Source organism: Papio anubis, chromosome 13 (genome assembly GCF_008728515.1).
Source record: "Papio anubis isolate 15944 chromosome 13, Panubis1.0, whole genome shotgun sequence".
Lineage (NCBI taxonomy): Eukaryota > Metazoa > Chordata > Mammalia > Primates > Cercopithecidae > Papio > Papio anubis.
Genome location: NC_044988.1, coordinates 258978 through 277738, shown reverse-complemented (window position 1 = coordinate 277738; position 18761 = coordinate 258978). Strand labels below are relative to the sequence as shown.

Below are 18761 nucleotides of genomic sequence, written 5' to 3'. Positions count from 1 at the left end.
GGCCTATGGTTGTCCAATGTGGTCCGTGATTGGATGTCAAATTCCGAGCTGAAATATTAACATGCCCCTACTGGCCAGCAGACCTAACACGACATTTTTTAAAGTGCTTTACCAGTAAAAACCAAGAATAGAGATTAGATTTTGATCTCCATGTGCATAGTTCCTTTGTCTATCTCAAAACAAATTCTGAACTCAGGAAGGTAGGACTTAGTTAAAAATAAATAATATTTTGGTGAGATTCAAGTTTGGAAGCCATGAAGGGAGTTACTTGAAAAAGAGACACAAAAGGACATGGTCAGAACTGCTGGACACCCTCCAGAGCCAGCCATTCTCTCCAACCTGCCTGGAAGCTGGATGGATCACTTGAGGTCAGGAGTTCAAGGCCAGCCTGGGTAACATGGTGAAACCCCATCTCTACCAAAAGCACAAAAATTAGCCAGGTGTGATGGCACGTGCCTGTAATCCCAACTACTTGAGAGGCTGAGGCAGGAAAATTGCTTGAACCTGGGAGGCAGAGGTTGCAATGAGCCAAGATCGTGCAACTGCACTCCAGCCTGGGTGAGACTAGGTCTCCAACAAAAAGAACAAGTTGAAGGCATACTCCTCCTTAAAGGGACAATTAAATCCAGAGACATTGAAGCCAATCAAGTGATAGCTTCTACTGGGCATGAAGCAAAACCACAGCCTCAAAGAGAATCACTGCTATGATTCCAAGACAGTAAGAAGGAGGTAGGGACAGTCACAGATGTCTTGATGAAAGAATGACATGGATATGACATGATGGGCTATACAGACTCCACCTCTCCTATTTTTCTGTCTTCCCATAACTACCTACATTCCCTGGAACCCAATGCCTCCCATGACTGCTCCATAAAAACTTTCATTTTCTACTGGAAACACAATGAGAGTTGAAGCAGGTAGAAAGGAGTGTGCAGATGGAAGAAGGAGGAGGAAGTTATGGGTAAGGAACTAAATCTTTTGAAAGGCTCTGGCATAAAAAAAAAAAAAAAAAAAAAAAAAAAAAAACTAAAAAAAACACATTTTCTTAATCAAAGGGCTATGGTCTGTCATTCCTTCTCTGAAGTAAATTTTAGAGTTTACCAAGAACCATTAGAATTTCCTTGTTAAAAATTCAGACCCTTGGCAGTTCAGTAAATAAGCAGCAATGGTGAGGCTTTCAGGTAAAAAGAGAAGTTTAAATGTATGAGGCCGAGGCCACCTTTACTTCCTCCCCAAACTCCATTCAGGAACAGTAAAAGAATTTCTATTCTAAAGACACGAACCAACAAGGACAGAGAGAATAAAGCAGGAGACAATTGCTGCAGAATATTGGAAGCTAGAACGCAGATGGAAGAGTGACAAACGACACAGCAGACCTGAATCCAGACCTGAATCCTAAGTTGGCAGTGGGGAAAGATAAGACCCACCTCATTTTACCCCTTAGAAGCTCCAAAAGGCTCTAGGGTAGAGGAAATGCTAAACTAAGCAGGCCTGGCTGCACATCTAAGAAGTGGCCAGATCCATAGATGTTCTCCCCCACCCTGCACACCTGGGCTATTTGCCCATCCCACACATACCCCAACAAATAACTGGAAGTTTGTTTTCTAGAAAGATTAAAGGGAGAGCCTCTGAACTGGCAGCTGTGGTGTTGGAGGAGGAATGGCACAGCTGAAGGCACGTGAATGGAACTAGATGAATACATGCACATAGGATGCTGAGGCCACCAGCCGTCCTCCCTTATTTTGTTCCAGAAGGCTGGCAGCCAGGCTTTCACCGTCTAGGCAAGAGACTGAAAGAAGGGGACCAGCTTAAGAAACGAGTCTATGGTGAAGCTGATGGCTGACAAGCCCTCCAAATGTATTCACAGCTTCCGATTCATATTTCAGTGCCCTGCTCCTGAATGCTCGCACGCAAGCTTCCAAGTACCCTTAGAAAGCTGCTAATGCAAAATCAAGATCCAAAAGGACAAGCAAATGGGAAAAAAAAACAAAGCGTAAGACAATTAGTAACTCCATCCAAGAAAAAAATTAACATGTACAGAAGTAATAATGAAGCCACAGTTTTGCTACAAGGCTTAGCTCTTAATAACACACAAAAATATAATGATATAAACGAAGGCTGGATGCGGTGGCCCACCTATGTGATCCTAGCACTTTGGGAGGCCTAGGTAAAAGGATCACATCAGACCAGTAGTTTAAGACCAGCCTGGGCAACACAGGGGGATCCCACCACTACAAAAAAAAAATGTTTTTCAATTAGCCAGGTGCATTGGTGGAGCCTGCCTGTGATCATGTACTTGGGAGGCTGAGGCAGGAGGATCACTCGGGCCCAGGAGGTCAGGCTGCAGTAGAGCTGTGATCACACCACTATACTCCGGCCTGGGCGACAGAGGAAGACCCTATGTCAAAAACAATAATAATATAAATGAAGAATACTGATCTAATCAACATTATGATATTAATTACACTGAGAAGACAGGATTTTAGGAAGGGGGCCTGTGTATGATGAAGTTGGGGGAGAGAGGAGGACAGCTAAATTACTTACCTGCCACAGGGGGAAGACCAACCCTGAACAATAAAGCGTCTTATTGAAGGACATGCAGGTAAATATCAAGGAATCAGCCAAAAGAGGTGAAAGTGGTTACTTCTAAAAAGCAGGAAAAATGGAGGAACAGAGATTACAAAGGATTGCTGCTTGGGAAAATGGTTACAATAAACCCATCAGAATTACTTGACTCTTTAAATATTGCATCTTTAATACAAAATAATTGAACTAATCAATTAAGCAAAAGTTAATCTTAACAGAAAAAGAATAACACGTCTGGTACTGAGGTACTATTAAAATGATGAAATAAAACTCAGAGGAAAGAAGCAATTGAGAGAGAAGGAGCAGGCACTAGCCTATTAAGAAATCCTTTTTTTTTTTTTTTTTTTTTTTTTTTTTTTTTTTTGGGAGACGGAGTCTCGCTCTGTCGCCCAGGCTGGAGTGCAGTGGCCGGATCTCAGCTCACTGCAAGCTCCGCCTCCCGGGTTTACGCCATTCTCCTGCCTCAGCCTCCCGAGCAGCTGGGACTACAGGCGCCTGCCACTACGCCCGGCTAGTTTTTTGTATTTTTTAATAGAGACGGGGTTTCACCGGGTTAGCCAGGATGGTCTCGATCTCCTGACCTCGTGATCCGCCCGTCTCGGCCTCCCAAAGTGCTGGGATTACAGGCTTGAGCCACCGCGCCCGGCTTAAGAATGAAGCACCAGGCACCACAAGCTTTCTCCCTACACTTGGCTGAATTTGTGACCTGATTTTCTTGCTGCTGCCTGTCTGGTTCTTGCGCCATCCACCTGGTCCCTGGCAAGATGATGCTTGTGGAAACAGCAGAGAGGAAACCACTCCCAAGAGGAAACACTGCTAATGGGGTAGGAGGAATCTGTCAGATCCCTGCACAAGGTCAACAGAAGTCCACAGAGAGCGCCCAATCGCATCACAACCCAGCACCTTGATCAGAATCTGTACCCTCGAGGTGACGTGGGGAGGCCACAGGAAGTCACAGCGGGAGGAGGCGGGGGGAGAAATGGAGATTAGCAATTAAAAAGTCAGAAACCTTAAATGACCCAGAGTTAGAGAGTGAGATAGCAATAGTGGTAACGGAACCTGAGGTGAGTCCAATAAAAATATGTTAAAACTGTCATTGCTTCCCCACAGTCTTTTCTGAAATTCAATACTGGAAATAAAACAATTGTTTTTTAAATATCACCCAAATTCATATTTTAAGTGCTCAAGATGATTTCCTCCTGTACAGCACACAAGTTTTTTTTATTTTCTTAGATTCCTAAAGTTCCTCTACTTAGTGGAGCTCATTTGGAATCAACTGTTTCCGTCTGCAAGCTTTTAAAAGCAAAAAGGTTTTCTTGGATCCCAAATGACAGTCAAATCAGGGCAGATCAATTGGCTGGGCCAAATAAGAACCAGCCAGAAACCCAATTCCCAAAGACCCTGGTCGAACTCTTCTCAGAAGCTTCCCACTAGAGTCTGGCCCTGGGCTTCCTGCCTGGATCCTGGTTAAATGCTAGAGCCAGCGCTGAGATCACGGAGCGCGGCTAGTGCTCTGGAGAAGGTTTTCATTCGTTCCCCGCCATGAGGACCTTTCTAGTATCCTCATTTGGTAGAAAAGTCTCTTTTGAGTTGTCTGTTGCTGGATTATTCCAATGAGCCCAATCGTACATGAAGACTGCCTGCTCCACAGGGAACAGCACCTAACCTTATCTTCCTATCAGCCTACAAAACTGCAAAGAATAACGTGGAAATATTGCCTCTGAAAGCAGAGCATGCATTCCCAAGACAAAGATAAATAATTTCGGGATTGTCTATTGTTTCGAATAAGCCTACCTTGCAAGAGAGTTAATGACAGTGTATTGCTTTTGGATATGTCCATTCACTGAGTTCCACCTCTGGAATCTGACAGCTGGGGTTCGAGTCCCTGCTCTGCACTTACCAGTCTGGGCACATCACTTGATTTCTCTAATGCATCGGTTTCCTCATGTGTAACAAGAGAATGATCACAGTATCTCGCTGTGAGGATTAAGTTAGGATTCAGTTAGATAATCTACAGAGTGATTACTAGGCATAATAACTGGCACAAAGTAAGTGTTGAAGAAACGTTAGCTGCTTGTCACCATCTGCTGTTGTTGTTCTTCATCTGCAAGCTCTCAGCTTTACAGCTGTCTGCCCTTGATGCTCAGGCTGATTTTCTGAAGGCAGAGGCAAAGAATGCTGAAGGTATGGTTGCCACATGTGTACTGAAAACCGTGGCCTGATGAGGCCCACATCTGGGGTTTAAGGTTGAATGGCATTAAACACAGCACACACAAAGCGATCCATTTAAAGGAGAACGACAGCCTGAAGGGGCATCCTGTGTGACTTCACATAGAATGGCCATTTGGAGACTATTTCAATGGTGTTTACTCCAAATGAGCCATCCTTGATGAAACAGACAGTGAATGCCTTCATTTTCCTTTTGATTCAATCCACTTGCACTAGACTCCCTTGGCTACACCAGCTGCAAAACAAAGAGAACACGCTGTACTTGAATTAACCCAGAGTTTCTCCTCTGCAGAGGCCAGAAACCCCTCACGCCACTGGATGACTTCACAGCCAGGCCGGGATTCATTAGCAAGACTAACAGAGAGGGGTGGTAGGAAGGGAAGCAGAGGGAACAGCACTCCTTAACTTCAGGCACAGCTTGCCCTTCTTTCTGGGCAGATTCTGTCACGCTGGCCTTCTGACCTCCTCAGAAAGAGACCAGAGTTCTCGAACGCCCCTACATCACTTTCCCCTATTGGACTGCATGTAGGGGGAAAAACTCTCATACTTCGGTTGTCTCACTAGTAAGATACACGTATCACATGACGTATTGACAATAACAGTTGTTACAAGATCCAAATAGACATTTTCATCTCCACAACAGGACTGAAATTTTCCTTAGATGACTGTGCTTTTTGTAGCTATAATAGAACCTGAAATGGATCAATTTTCAAATCACAAGAGGTAGCTTAACATTTAGTTTTTGGGCCGGGCACAGTGGCTCACGCCTATAATCCCAGCACTTTGGGAGGCCGAGGCGGGTGGATCACCTGAGGTCGGGAGTTTCAGAGCAGCCTGGCCAACATGGCAGAAACCCCATCTCTACTAAAACTACAAAATTAGCCGGGCATAGTGGCACATGCCTGTAATCCCAGTTACTCAGGAGGCTGAGGCTGGAGAATCACTTGAACCCGAGAAGACGAGATCGTGCCATTGCACTCCAGCCTGGGCAACAAGAGTGAAACTCCATCTCAAAAAAATAAAATAAATAAATAAATAATAAAATAAAATAAAAATAAATAAAATAAAATACAGCTTTGGGCCAGGCGCAGTGACTCACGCCTGTAATCCCAGCACTTTGGGAGGCCAAGGCGAGAGGATCACCTGAGGTCCAGAGTTCAAGACCAGCCTGGCCAACATAGTGAAACCCTGTGTCTACTAAATATACAACAATTTGCCAGGCGTAGTGGCGGGCACCTGTAATCCTAGCTACTCAGTAGGCTGAGGCAGGAGAATCACTTGAACCCAAGAGGCAGAGGTTGCAGTGGGCCAAGATTGTGCCACTGCTCTCCAGCCTGGGCGACAGAGTGAGGCTCCGTCTCCAAAATAAATATACAAATAAATAAAATTTAGTTTTGAAAATAAGTATCATAACTAAAGAGTGTTAAAACAGTTATCTTAATTATTTTTTCATTGACTATTCTAAAAACTGTCCTATGAATAGTTTTGAAGATTCTGTCTTCCACAGGAGGAAGAATAATTCTTAGTAAAGAGGGGAAAAGGAAGAACACGAAGGAGTAAAGTTCACGAGAGGAGAGAGAACTTTTTATACTAAACCTGTGAGAAACTTAGCTAACTGAGATCATCATTTTTCATAAAAAATTTTAAGAGAAGAAAAATCAAGATATGGTAGTCATTTTTACACACCAGTCATGCCTACCAATAGCAAATTAAATAAGAAATTTATGAAAGTTTAGTGTCCTATTCTTAGGTGAGTCTTGGATAAACCTACTCAATAGAATTAAAAGCACGGCTATAACCACACACACAGCCACTCTGCCTGTGCAGAGGCAAAGGCAGATCATAGCTCTGCCAAGTTAAGCATCACATGGAACTTCTTGTATTAAAGAGTTATTGTTTTCACTGAAAATTAAAACAGGCACTTAAATTCTTCCCATGAAAACCGTCCATTTTACTTTTTCAACCTCTCCACTATAGGTTAGAAAAACAGCATGAAGCATTCGGAAATATCAAATTGATATGTGCTTTTATTTCACATATAATCTTTCTTTCCTCAATCTCTCAGTAGCCCCTGCTACTTTGCTACCTCAAAATTGTTTCTTTCTCTAACCACAATTCCTTATTTCAGCAATTCCTGTCCAAACTATTATATACATTATGATTACTTTGGAACACTTTTGCATCACAAATTAAAGATGCCTAACAATGTTTACAGGAATATGTATATTCAGAAACATGTACACTTATAAGTGTATATAGACATAGCACACAGAACGTATGCTGATATATTTCAAATATATACTATACATACATCTGTACAATAAATAGAATATGGTCACGAAAAGGAGAGAGCACTCCCCATTTGGCTGCTCTTCCCCTCTTGGCCTCCTTCTCCACTGCTTGGGTCTTTCAGCAAACTCGAGCTTTCCGTCAGGACGTTGCAGATGCCGAGTCTACATCTTCTGGTTTTCTAAGTGAGTGCCACCCTCGTGAATACCCATAGCGTGACTGTCTCTTGTTAGTTCTTCTCCGCAGTTGCTCAAGGGTTGTAACTGGCACCAGAACAAACGAGACAGTAAGACGCCCTGGGCACCAGCATTGCCTAACCAGGGCGATGTGCCAGGTCAGGCCACCACTTTGCAAGCACTGATGCTACCCAGCAAGGCTTCGGGTTTCCTCCCCTGCAACATGGTACCGCCTCAGGCACGGGACAGGCAGGAGAGAACGACTTTCCAGATCATTCTTGTGAACCCAGTAAAAGAGCGCCACCTGCTGAACACAAGCGCCTCGACAGGTTTTCCTGGTTGGCTGATGCGATACCTAAAGGAACATGCCCCACCAGGCTTGTGACTCAAGCCTCACCAGCCACTCTAATGACCTTCGATGCGGGTGACCCAGTTCCCCTCAAGCTGGATCAGCTAACCGGACACCAAATCATACTGCTCCAGGTGGTCACAGGTAAACTTTAGTGTTTTATTCATACGGAACATTCATAAATGTCAAGTCCAAGACAAAAATCGACAGCAACAAGAACTGGTATACACATGCCTGCCAGAGTCATCAATGTCTGAAAGAAACCATGATGACTTTCACATATGTCATGTATGGGAAGCGCAGTGCCAGGAGGGTAAGAAAGAACTAGTCAACAACAAATCACAAAACAAAAGAATTAACTGACAGAGATTTAGAAAGTTCTGGCCCACCGGCAGCTTTCTAACGGGAAAAGATGAACACATTCACGCTTAAAACAGGCATGTCTGTGTCTTGGCATGAAATAAAGTTTCCCCAGTTCTAGAAACAAGGAGCCTTCTCTACTTTGCATTCTTTCTTTGTGAGAAAAACACTTAATCATAACCATTCCTAAATGCCTCTTAATTTACCATTTCCTCATACATAGTTCCTGGTTGCATACTATGGGAGCAGTCTAAACAGTACTGCTCATTTGGAAAAGTTGGCTTTCAGTTGCACACAGGAGGGTCTGGACTCTCAGATCTCGGCTTTTTCCTGGAATTTCCCACACAATGTCAAAAGAAAGAGAATGTCAGAGAACTAGTCTATTGGGCAGGCCAGAGAGTAGCATTTTGCCCAGAATGAAGTAATGTCTACGTCTTACTTTTGCACAGAAAAATGAAATCAGATCCTGTGCAAGGCACATGTAGTTTTTAACATCTTTCACTTGTTCATATGCTTTTTCTCCTTCATCTGGAAAGAGCTTCCATTAGGCAGTCTTCCTCATTTACTCAAGGCCTCCCACAAAAAACAGAAGCAGAGTATTTTCTTTTTCTTTTTTTCTGTTTGTATTTTTTGAGACGGAGCCTCACTCTGTTGCCCAGACTGGAGTACAGTGGCACGATCTTGGCTCACTGCAAGCTCTGCCACCCGGGTTCACACCATTCTCCTGCCTCAGCCTCCCAAGTAGCTGGGACTACAGGCGCCGCCACCACGCCCGGCTAATTTTTTTTTATATTCTTAGTAGAGACGGCATTTCACTGTGTTAGCCAGGATGGTCTCGATCTCCTGACCTCGTGATCTGCCTGCGTCAGCCTCCCAAAGTGCTGGGATTATAGGCGTGAGCCACCGCGCCCGGCCCTCAGAGTATTTTATTTTTCTAGGCAGCAGGGATATACTAAATTAGACTCTATAAAAAAAAAACTTTCACACCTGTAATCCCAGCACTTTAGGAGGACGAGGCGGGCGGATCACGAGGTCAGGAGATGGAGACCATTCTGGCTAACATGGTGAAACCCTATCTCTACTAAAAATACAAAAAATTGGCCGGGCATGGTGGCGGACACCTGTAGTCCCAGCTACTCGGGAGGCTGAGGCAGGAGAATGGTGTGAACCCAGGAGGCAGAGCTTGCAGTGAGCCGAGATCGTGCCACTGCACTCCAGCCTGGGCGACAGAGCGAGACTCCGTCTTAAAAAATAAATAAATAAATAAATAAAACTAAACAAAAAAATTACTAGAAAAAAATAATAATGTACTAAACCAATTCTTTTTAAAATTTGTTGAGGCTGGAAAAAAGGCATAAACTGTAATTAAGCAGCAAAACCAGAAGAAATGACCCTGAAGTCGATTTTGTTTCTATCACTAGTAGTTTCCAATGTTTCTTCCATGAGCATACTACTTCTCCCTGATTATAAAGAACACATTTATTCCACAAACACATATTGGACACTTATTCTACACAAGGTACTGTATTAGGCATTGGGTCTCTGCGCTCAATAGTTTAGCTGTATTTGGTAGGCCAAAAATAAGTCACAGGATAACATCTCTGTCTGCCCAAATCGCATTATGCTGAGGAAGTTTAATAATAAAGGAGAATAATAAAGGAGCCAAGCAAGTTAATCTAAATCTATGGTCTTGTCTCAGCCTTCTTAAAAAAAAAAAAAAAGAATAACAACTGCTCAGCTAATAGAATTCTTACAATGGTCATCACCCTACATCCAAACCATTACCCTTCATTTTAAAAACAGTTAGGAGAAATGATTTCCCTTATGAAGCAAGGACCCAGAGGTCTGTCTTCTGATTTCTGTTCCCTGCCCAAGGGCTGCTGTCATTTCTGTTGCTGTGATCTGCTCCCAGGTGCCTTGCATCTTTGGAAAATCAGCTGGTGCCTGGGAAATGCGCTCATCAGGCCTGTGTGTCACTGTGATGGAAACTGTGACTTGCTGGGTCGTGCTTTGCCAGTTATGTTTTCAAAGACGCTCATCGTTTTAAAGGGCATTGTGCACAACAGAGTAGAGGTCCTATGAGACCAATCTGCCGATCGAGAAAACATGACTTGGAAAGGAAATAGCATCATCTTGTATCCACATCCCCTTTCTCTAAGGAGTGCAGATACATTTGCAGACATTATTCCATCCTCAGAACAGCCATTTTGGTTCTGGCAAACAGCTTTATTAGTACTATTTCCTGATTGTCCTCCGATAAACCCTGTCTGTGGGAGGAACCGCAGTATTAAGCATAGAGTTCTTTTATCTTGTCTAGCTTAATTCTCCCTCAGCTTGAGCTGGCAAAGATTGTTCTGTGATATCATACAAGGTGTAAGTGGTGTGAACATAAGCAAACCTCAATAAGCATCTATTTTGTTACTCTGTCCTCAAATGGAATTCGGAAAAAAAAAAAAAGTCCACAGATATATTCCTGGGGGTATAAAAGTTTTTCATAAAAATTTTAAAGTTAATTCTCAATTTTTTGATGATAACCTTCAAATAGATACACAACAGCAGACAGACGGATGAATATGATAGAGGTCAGAAAACTTTTTTCTGTAAAAGACCAGGTAATAAATATTTTAGGCTTTGCAGGACCTTGTTGCCAATACTCAAGTCTGCTATTGTAACATGAAGGCAGTCAAAGACAATGGCCATGATCCAAAAAAACTTTATTTACAAAAACGGGCAGTGGACTAGATTTGGCCAGCAGGCCATGGTTCGCTGACCCCTAAAATCATCCAGATGTGAGTACCGCCAAATGATTTCAGAGTTCCCATCTGCATGAGTGTGTATGATGGCATGGGGATGTGTGGGACTGCGATAATTATCAAGAGATAATGAGAAAAGAACGTAAGGATGATGCTTTTGGCTGAGTAAAGGCCCAACGACATCACAGCATGCTGTGTAAGCAAAAGTTTACAGGGAGATAAAAGACAAGGGGTGGAGAACTGGATTATTGTGTGGCTCAGGGTAGAACAGGTGTTCAGTCTCAAAAGAAACTGCGTGGGGCCGTCAGCACCACATTCATAGGGTGAGAGGCAGTTTCACCTCAGCAAAATATTAATCTGTACATTCATTTATAGTTATATAGATCAATATAAAATTCAAATTTGTAATTTGAATTTTATAATTTGAATTTGAATTTTATTGATTTGCTAGTTTGATCTGCATTTCGTTTATAATTGTATTTTGGCTTTACGGATGTGTAAGAGGTGTAAGAACACAGAGTTCATATCTAGTCTTAGATCTATAGCTTTTGAAATGTCATTCTAATATAAATAATTTAAGTCAACTGTGGTAAATCATGAGACCTTTCCCTCTAAAGAGAAGAAGAATGCTCCTGTTTGGGAAACACTGTCAAACACAAGGCTTCACTGCAGGGCCAAACCACGAATGAGAAAATACGCAGGCGTGCTGAGGGAAGGGTGGGAAAAGCCACCAAACCACGAATGAGAAAATACGCAGGCGTGCTGAGGGGAGGGTGGGGAGAGCCACCAAACCACGAATGAGAAAATACATAGGCGATGCTGGCAGGGGAGGTGGGAGAGCCACCAAACCACGAATGAGAAAAATACATAGGCGTGCTGAGGAGTGGGGAGAGCCACCAAACCACGAATGAGAAAATACGCAGGCGTGCTGAGGGGAAGGTGGGGAGAGCCACGTGGCATCTGGGGAGGTGGAGTTATCACAACCACACTGCTATAGGCAGAGATGGGAGCAGGCCACCTAGCAATGCCTATCTGAAATCGCAGCGTTTCATATACTCAATCAATTCAGCAAGTCAGGGAACCAACCAGAGATGGCAGAAAAGCAGCCTTTGTGTTCTAGCAGAACCTGACTGACAATTGCCAACAGGACACTAGAGCCCAGATAAAGCAGCTGCATGTATCTGCCAACTTTTTAATCCAGTCAACTTGACACCTAAAATTAACCACTACACATACACAATAAATGTGTACTTTTTTTTTTTTTTAGACAGTATCCCATGCTGAAGTGCAGTGGTGCGATCTCAGCTCACTGCAACCTCTGCCTCCCTGGTTCAAGCAATTCTCTTGCTCAGCCTCCTGAGTAGCTGGGATTACCGGCATGCACCACCACACATGGCTTTTTTTTTTTGTATTTTTGTAGAGACAGGGTTTCACTATGTTTCCCAGAATGGTCTCGAACTCCTGGCCTCAAGTGATCCGCCCACCCTGGCCTCTCAAAGTGCTGGGATTACAGGGGTGGAACCACCATGCCTGGCCATAAATGTGTACATCTTAAATGTGTTGTTCAATGAGATTTCACAGATAAACACACTCACACAATCATCACCCCATGAACATTTCCATTACCCCAGAAATTCCGCTGTGCCCTCACACTCATTTCTTCTTACCCCATTCCAGCCAACCCTTGATCTGGTTTCCCTCAGTAGAGATTGGTCTGACTTCTCACAACTCATACAAATAGAGTCATTCAGTGTGACTCTATTTTACTCAGCATCATGTTTGTGAGATTCATCCAGATCGTTGCAGGTGTCACTATTTTTTTTTTTTTTCGATTTATCAATAGTGGTCCATTGTGTGAATAACGACAATTTGTTTATCCATGCACAATCAGACTGTTTTTGGTCATTATGGAAAATGTGCTGTGAACACTCACGTATTAATCGTTTTGTGGATGTAGGTTTTCATTTCTCTTGGGTAAATACTTAAGAGTAAAATTGCTAGATCATGTAAATAGATGTTTAAGTTTGTAAGTATCTGCCAAACTGTTTCCAAAGTGGCCGCCTCCTTTCATATTCTCACCAGAATGTGTAAGAGTTCTAGCTGTGGCTCGTCCTTGGAACAACACTTGGTATTTCCAGTCCTTTGAATTTTAGCCCTCTAACTGGGTGTAAAATACTATCTCATTATGGTTTTAATCTGCATTTCACTGATGATAGTGCTGAGCACCTTTTCATGTACTTACTGCACATTCTTATATCTTCTTTTGAAAAGCATCTGTTCATGTCATTTGTTCATTTTTTTTTCATGAGGGGTTTTTGATTGTTTTATTATTAGGTTATAAGAATACTTTATAGGCCGGGCACGGTGGCTAACACCTGTAATGCCAGCACTTTGGGAGGCCGAGGCAGGTGGATCACTTGAGGCCAGGAGTTCGAGACCAGCCTGGCCAACATGGTGAAACCCTGTCTCTACTAAGAATACAAAAATTAGCTGGGCGTGGTGGTGCACACCTGTAATCCCAGCTACTCGGTGAGAGAATCACTTGAGCCCAGGAAGCAGAGGCTGCAGTGAGCTGAGATCACACCACTGCACTCCAGTCTAGGCAACAGAATGAGACACTGTCTCAAAAAAAAAAAAAAAAAAAAGATTATATAATTCTAGGTACAAGCCTTTTGCCAGATATATGTATTACAAATATATTCTTCCGGTACATGTGGCCTTTTCATTTTTATTTACACTTCGTGCCACTGAATTTCCATCGGGACATTTTTGTTCTTTCCTAATTTCAGTAGCAGAGATTTACAGTATGTTATTTTAACATTAGTTTTCTGTCAATCATTCATTTTTAAAAATTTTCCTTCTCTGTTGGTTTTTAATCTCAATCTGTTATACTTATGTTTCAGCCTGTTATCGCCTCATGGCTTTGTACTGCTGTTTCATAGAAGTTATATCTTCTTGTATCATAATGACAATGTCAGTTTCCGAATCTTGTTTGGGTTTCTGTCGTAAACTGATTTCTGACGCTGTTCTGCCTCTGAGTCCTTAGAATGATTTCTTGTTTTACCTTTATTCTGCATTTTTTTTTTCCTATAGTTCTCATGGCCTTCCTGTCTGGTGTGTACCAACAGACAGGATAAAACGTGTGGATTTCTTTTAGCTCCATTCGCTTCCCACATGTGCATTCAAGACCAGCCTGGGCAACACAGTGAAACCCCATCTCTACAAAAATACAAAAAAATTAGCCAGGTGTGGTGGTGCACACCTGTAATCCCAGCTACTCAGGAGGCTGAGGCAAGAGAAGGCTGAGGCAAGAGAATTGCTGGAACCAGGGAAGCAGTGGTAGCAGTGAGCTGAGATCGCACCGCTGCTGGAACCAGGGAAGCAGTGATCGCAGTGAGCTGAGATCGCACCACTGCACTTCAGCGTGGGTGGATAGAATGATACTGTCTAACATAAAAAAAGTACACATTTATTGTATATGTGTGGTGATTAATTTTAGGTGTCAACTTGACGGGGTTAAGGAACACCTAGGGAACTGGTAAAGCATGGCTTCTAGGTGTGTCTGTGCGGGTATTTCAGAGATTGGCCTGAGAGTTGGTGGACTAAGTGGGTATGATCTGTCCTCAATGTGGGTGGGGTCACCTAATCAGATGAGGGCCCACATAGAACAAAAAAGGAGATAAAAGGATTTGCCCTCTCTTTCTCCTAAAGCTGGCATACTCTCCTCCTCCTGTACATGCTCTCTTGCCTTGGGGACTCTAGAATTTACACTAGCAGCCCCCTGGGTTCTCAGGCCTTTGGCTCTAGACCGAGAACTACACCACAGGCTTACCTAGTTCTAAGACTTTCGGAATTAGACTGAGCCATGCTACCAGCAGCCCAGGGTCTCTAGCCTGTTGTGGAACTTCTCATCCTTCATAATCACATGAGTCAATTCCCCTGATAAACCCCTTATCATCTGTCTGTCTATCTATCTATCTATCTATCTATCTATCTATCTATCTATCTATCCATCCATCTATCTATCTATCTCCTATTGATTTGATCTCTCTGGAGAACCCTAATATAGTAAGTTATACATACTATATTAGTTGATTAAAAAGAAAGGCACCCACATCTAGATTCATTCTAGAAAGTTTTGAAGTACATAGATTAAAAAAAAAATCTAAGACCATGTAGACAGAAAAATCAGATAACTTTCAAAAAATAAAAAAATGTGGGCCAGGCGCAGTGGCTCACACCTGTAATTCCAGCACTTTGGGAGGCCAAGGCGGACGGATCACGAGGTCTGGAGACGGAGACCATCATGGCTAACATGGTGAAAACCCATCTCTACTAAAAACACAAAATTAGCCAGGCGTGGTGGCGGGCGCCTGTAGTCCCAGCTACTCGGGAGGCTGAGGCAAGAGAATCGCTGTAACCTGGGAGGCGGAGGTTGCAGTGAGCTGAGATCGCACCACTGCACTCCAGCCTGGGTGACAGAGCGAGACTCCATCTCAAAAAAAAAAAAAAATTATTTCTCCTCAGAAATACTAGATAAGAGATGATAATGGTAACATGTACAGTTGTTAAAGAGGGGAAAAAGTGATTCAAGAATGTTATACTTCAGTTAATAGGGTTGTTACAAATAAAAATACATTAAAAAAGAATGTTATACCTAGCCAAGGATTGTTCATAAGTGAGTACAACAAAAAGCCAATCTAAATATGTGAGGGCTCAGAAAATGTACCATTCATCCAGTCTTCTAAAAAAAAAAAAAATTGAAGCTATTTCCCAGCCAACTTAAGAGCTCAAGAATGAAGAAAGTCTAAATACTTATTATGAAATCATTTAAAACTGAATGAAAATATAACACAATAATAGTAATTCCTAGAAAAGACATAATACAAAAAGTTACAGAGAAAATGTGAGTCCCAAATGCCAAGTTTTATTAAGTAAAACTGGAGAATATGGGTGCATAAGGATAATGGAGTAAATACCCATCCAATTCCTTATTTGATATGAAGTCCAGAGATATTGGTTAACTACATTGTAAAACATCCATTTATAGGATACTCATGGCCATAAAAATAATGAGGAAAGGCCGGGTGCAATGGCTCATGCCCACAATCTTAGCCCTTTGGGAGGCCAAGGCGGACAGATTGCCTGAGCTCAGGAGTTCGAGACCAGCCTGGGCAACACGGTAAAACCCTGTCTGTACTAAAATACAAAACATTAGCTGGGCGCGGTGGCGGCGCCTGTAGTCCCAGCTACTCGGGAGGCTGAGGCAGGAGAATTGCTTGAACCCGGAAAGCAGAGGTTGCAGTGAGCCGAGATCACGCCACTGCACTCCAGCATGGGCGACAGAGTGAAACTCCGTCTCCAAAAAATAAACAATAGTAAAAAACAAATAATGAGGATGCTCTTTATGCTCTGTTACAAAATATCTATAAAATAAATTTATTCTAAAAGGGAAAGCACAATGCAAAAATGTGTCTAGCATGCTACAATTTGTACAACAAAAGAGAAAAAACATATTATTCAAGAGAAATTGGTAACCGTGGTTGCTTGAGGAAGTGTTACTGGGTGTCTGGGAAATAGAGGTAAGAAAAATACTTCATTGCAAATAATGCTTTGTCCTTTGTTCTTCTGTAAATGAACCACGTAAATGTTACTTATTTTTAACAATTAACATTTTAATTTTTTTTTTTTTTTTTTTTTTTTGAGATGGAGTCTCACTCTGTCACCCAGACTGGAGTGCAGGGGCATGATCTCGGCTCACTGCAAGCTCCGGGTTCACGCCATTCTCCCGCCTCAGCCTCCTGAGTAGCTGGGACTACAGGTGTCCGCCACCACGCCTGGCTAATTTTGTGTGTGTGTGTGTGTGTGTGTGTGTGTGTTGGTTTTTTTTGTTTGTTTGTTTTTGTTTTTTGTATTTTTAGTACAGATAGGGTTTCACCATGTTAGCCAGGATGGTCTCAATCTCCTGACCTCATGATCCACCCGCCTCGGCCTCCCAAAGTGCTGGGATTACAGTCATGAGCCACCGCGACAGCCTAAATGTGTTGTTTTTAAGAATCAAGTAAGGCCGGGTGCGGTGGCTCACGCCTGTAATCCCAGCACTTTGGGAGGCCGAGGCAGGCGGATCACAACGTCAAGAGATCAAGACCATCCTGGCTAACGTGGTGAAACCCCATCTCTATTAAAAATACAAAAACTAGCCGGGAGTGGTGGTGGGTGCCTGTCGTCCCAGCTACTTGGGAGGCTGAGGCAGGAGAATCGCTTGAACCCAGAAGGCGGAGGTTGCCGTGAGCCGAGATCGCACCACTGCACTTCAGCCTGGCGATAGAGCGAGCCTCCCTCTCAAAAAAAAAAAAAAAAAACAAGTAAATATTCATCGGTGACTTCAGCACATATGTAAATCTAGCTTATGATAAAGACATTACAAAATTTAAAAATTCAATAAATGATCCTGAAGCAACTGGTTTTCTATCTGGACAAAAAAGACAATGTTTAGTCCTCATTTCACAACCTGATGATAATAAATTACAGACTGATTAGTTATAAAAATTAACTATAAAAATATTAGAACAAAATGAATCTTAGCGCAATCTAATACATTTAACTTCATAAAAACAGACACATCATATAAAATTAAAAGATATACCAAAAGCTGGGAACAATGCTTTTCACAAATATAAGAAATTAATATTTTTTAAAGAGCCAATAAAATTGAAAAATAAGACAAACTTGACAAAAACCTAAGTCTTCAGTATAAAAATGGGCAAAGGAAATAAACAGAAAATGAAAATAGTTAAGAAACATATAAGGACATGTGAAACTCACTCATCATCAAAGTAATCCAAATTAAAGAGAGACCTTCTGCTGCCTGTCAGATGAGCCAAGTTCCAGGTGACCAGGACACTCATAACCACAGATGAATGTATAAATTGGCACAGACTTCCTGGAAGGCATTATGGGATATGTACCAACAGCCTTAAACACGTTCCAACTTTTGACTCTGTAATTCTAATCTTATGTAAAATGTCTCCCCTGGAATTTAATGCAACTTTATAATAGGAAAAGAAACTGAAATAATCAAAATATTTAATAGAGAAATGTTAAATTCTGATATATTCATATAAAAAATATTGTGCCAATGTTAAAATCATATTAAAATATTTAATGACCTGAAAAATGTTCAAGATACACTATAAGTGAAAAAAGCAGAATAAATACCATCATATGCTATCACAATTTGAGGATGATAACTGTACAAATCATACAGATTTTAAATACTGAAAGGAAATGTAACAAAATCTTAACAATAATTTTCTATATAATTATTTAAATTTATTATTTTTAGTTTTCTATATAAAGTTTATATAATAAACATGTGGGAGGAGATGCCATATTTTAAATAAAGAAATAATATAACTATAAAAATGTTTCCTGGCCAGGCACAGTGGCTCACACCTTTGGGAGGCTGAAGCAGGCAGATCGCTTGAACCTAGGCATTCAAGACCAGCCTGGGCAACATGGCAAAATCTTATGTCTACAAAAAAAGTGCAAAAATTAGCTGGGTGTGGTGGCATGCACATGTAGTTCCAGCTACTTGGGAGGATGAGGTGGGAGGATCAATTGAGGCTGGCAGGTCAAGGCTGCGGTGAGCCGTGATCAAGCCACTGCACTCCAGCCCGGGCAACAGAGCGAGACCCTGTCTCTCAAATAAACAAATACATTTTTTCCTGGCATCGACATGCTCAGGATCTCCACTGAAAAAGTTAAATGCTGCAATAAGAAGCAATTCATAAACAACACCTTGACGATGCATTAGTATGCCTTCCGTCTTTCTTATCCACCTTTGGTTCAGAACTTCATACAGTCACACAGGCAAACCATGTGTAGAACAGATACTTCACTAGGACAACTCCAGCGGGCCAGCCAGCAAGAGCACTACCTCTTAACATAATGAATAGCCATGTGCAGACACCATAACAAACTACAGACAACTCAACTGTAATGGTGTTTCCACGATAC

At 42.1% G+C, this 18761-nt stretch overlaps 1 protein-coding gene across 17 annotated transcripts in view; it reads right to left on the bottom strand.

The window, feature by feature from the left end:
• The window catches only part of AOPEP (aminopeptidase O (putative)), a 383438-nt gene that overhangs the window by 321113 nt on the left and 43564 nt on the right, over positions 1-18761 (bottom strand). The window lies entirely within an intron of this gene.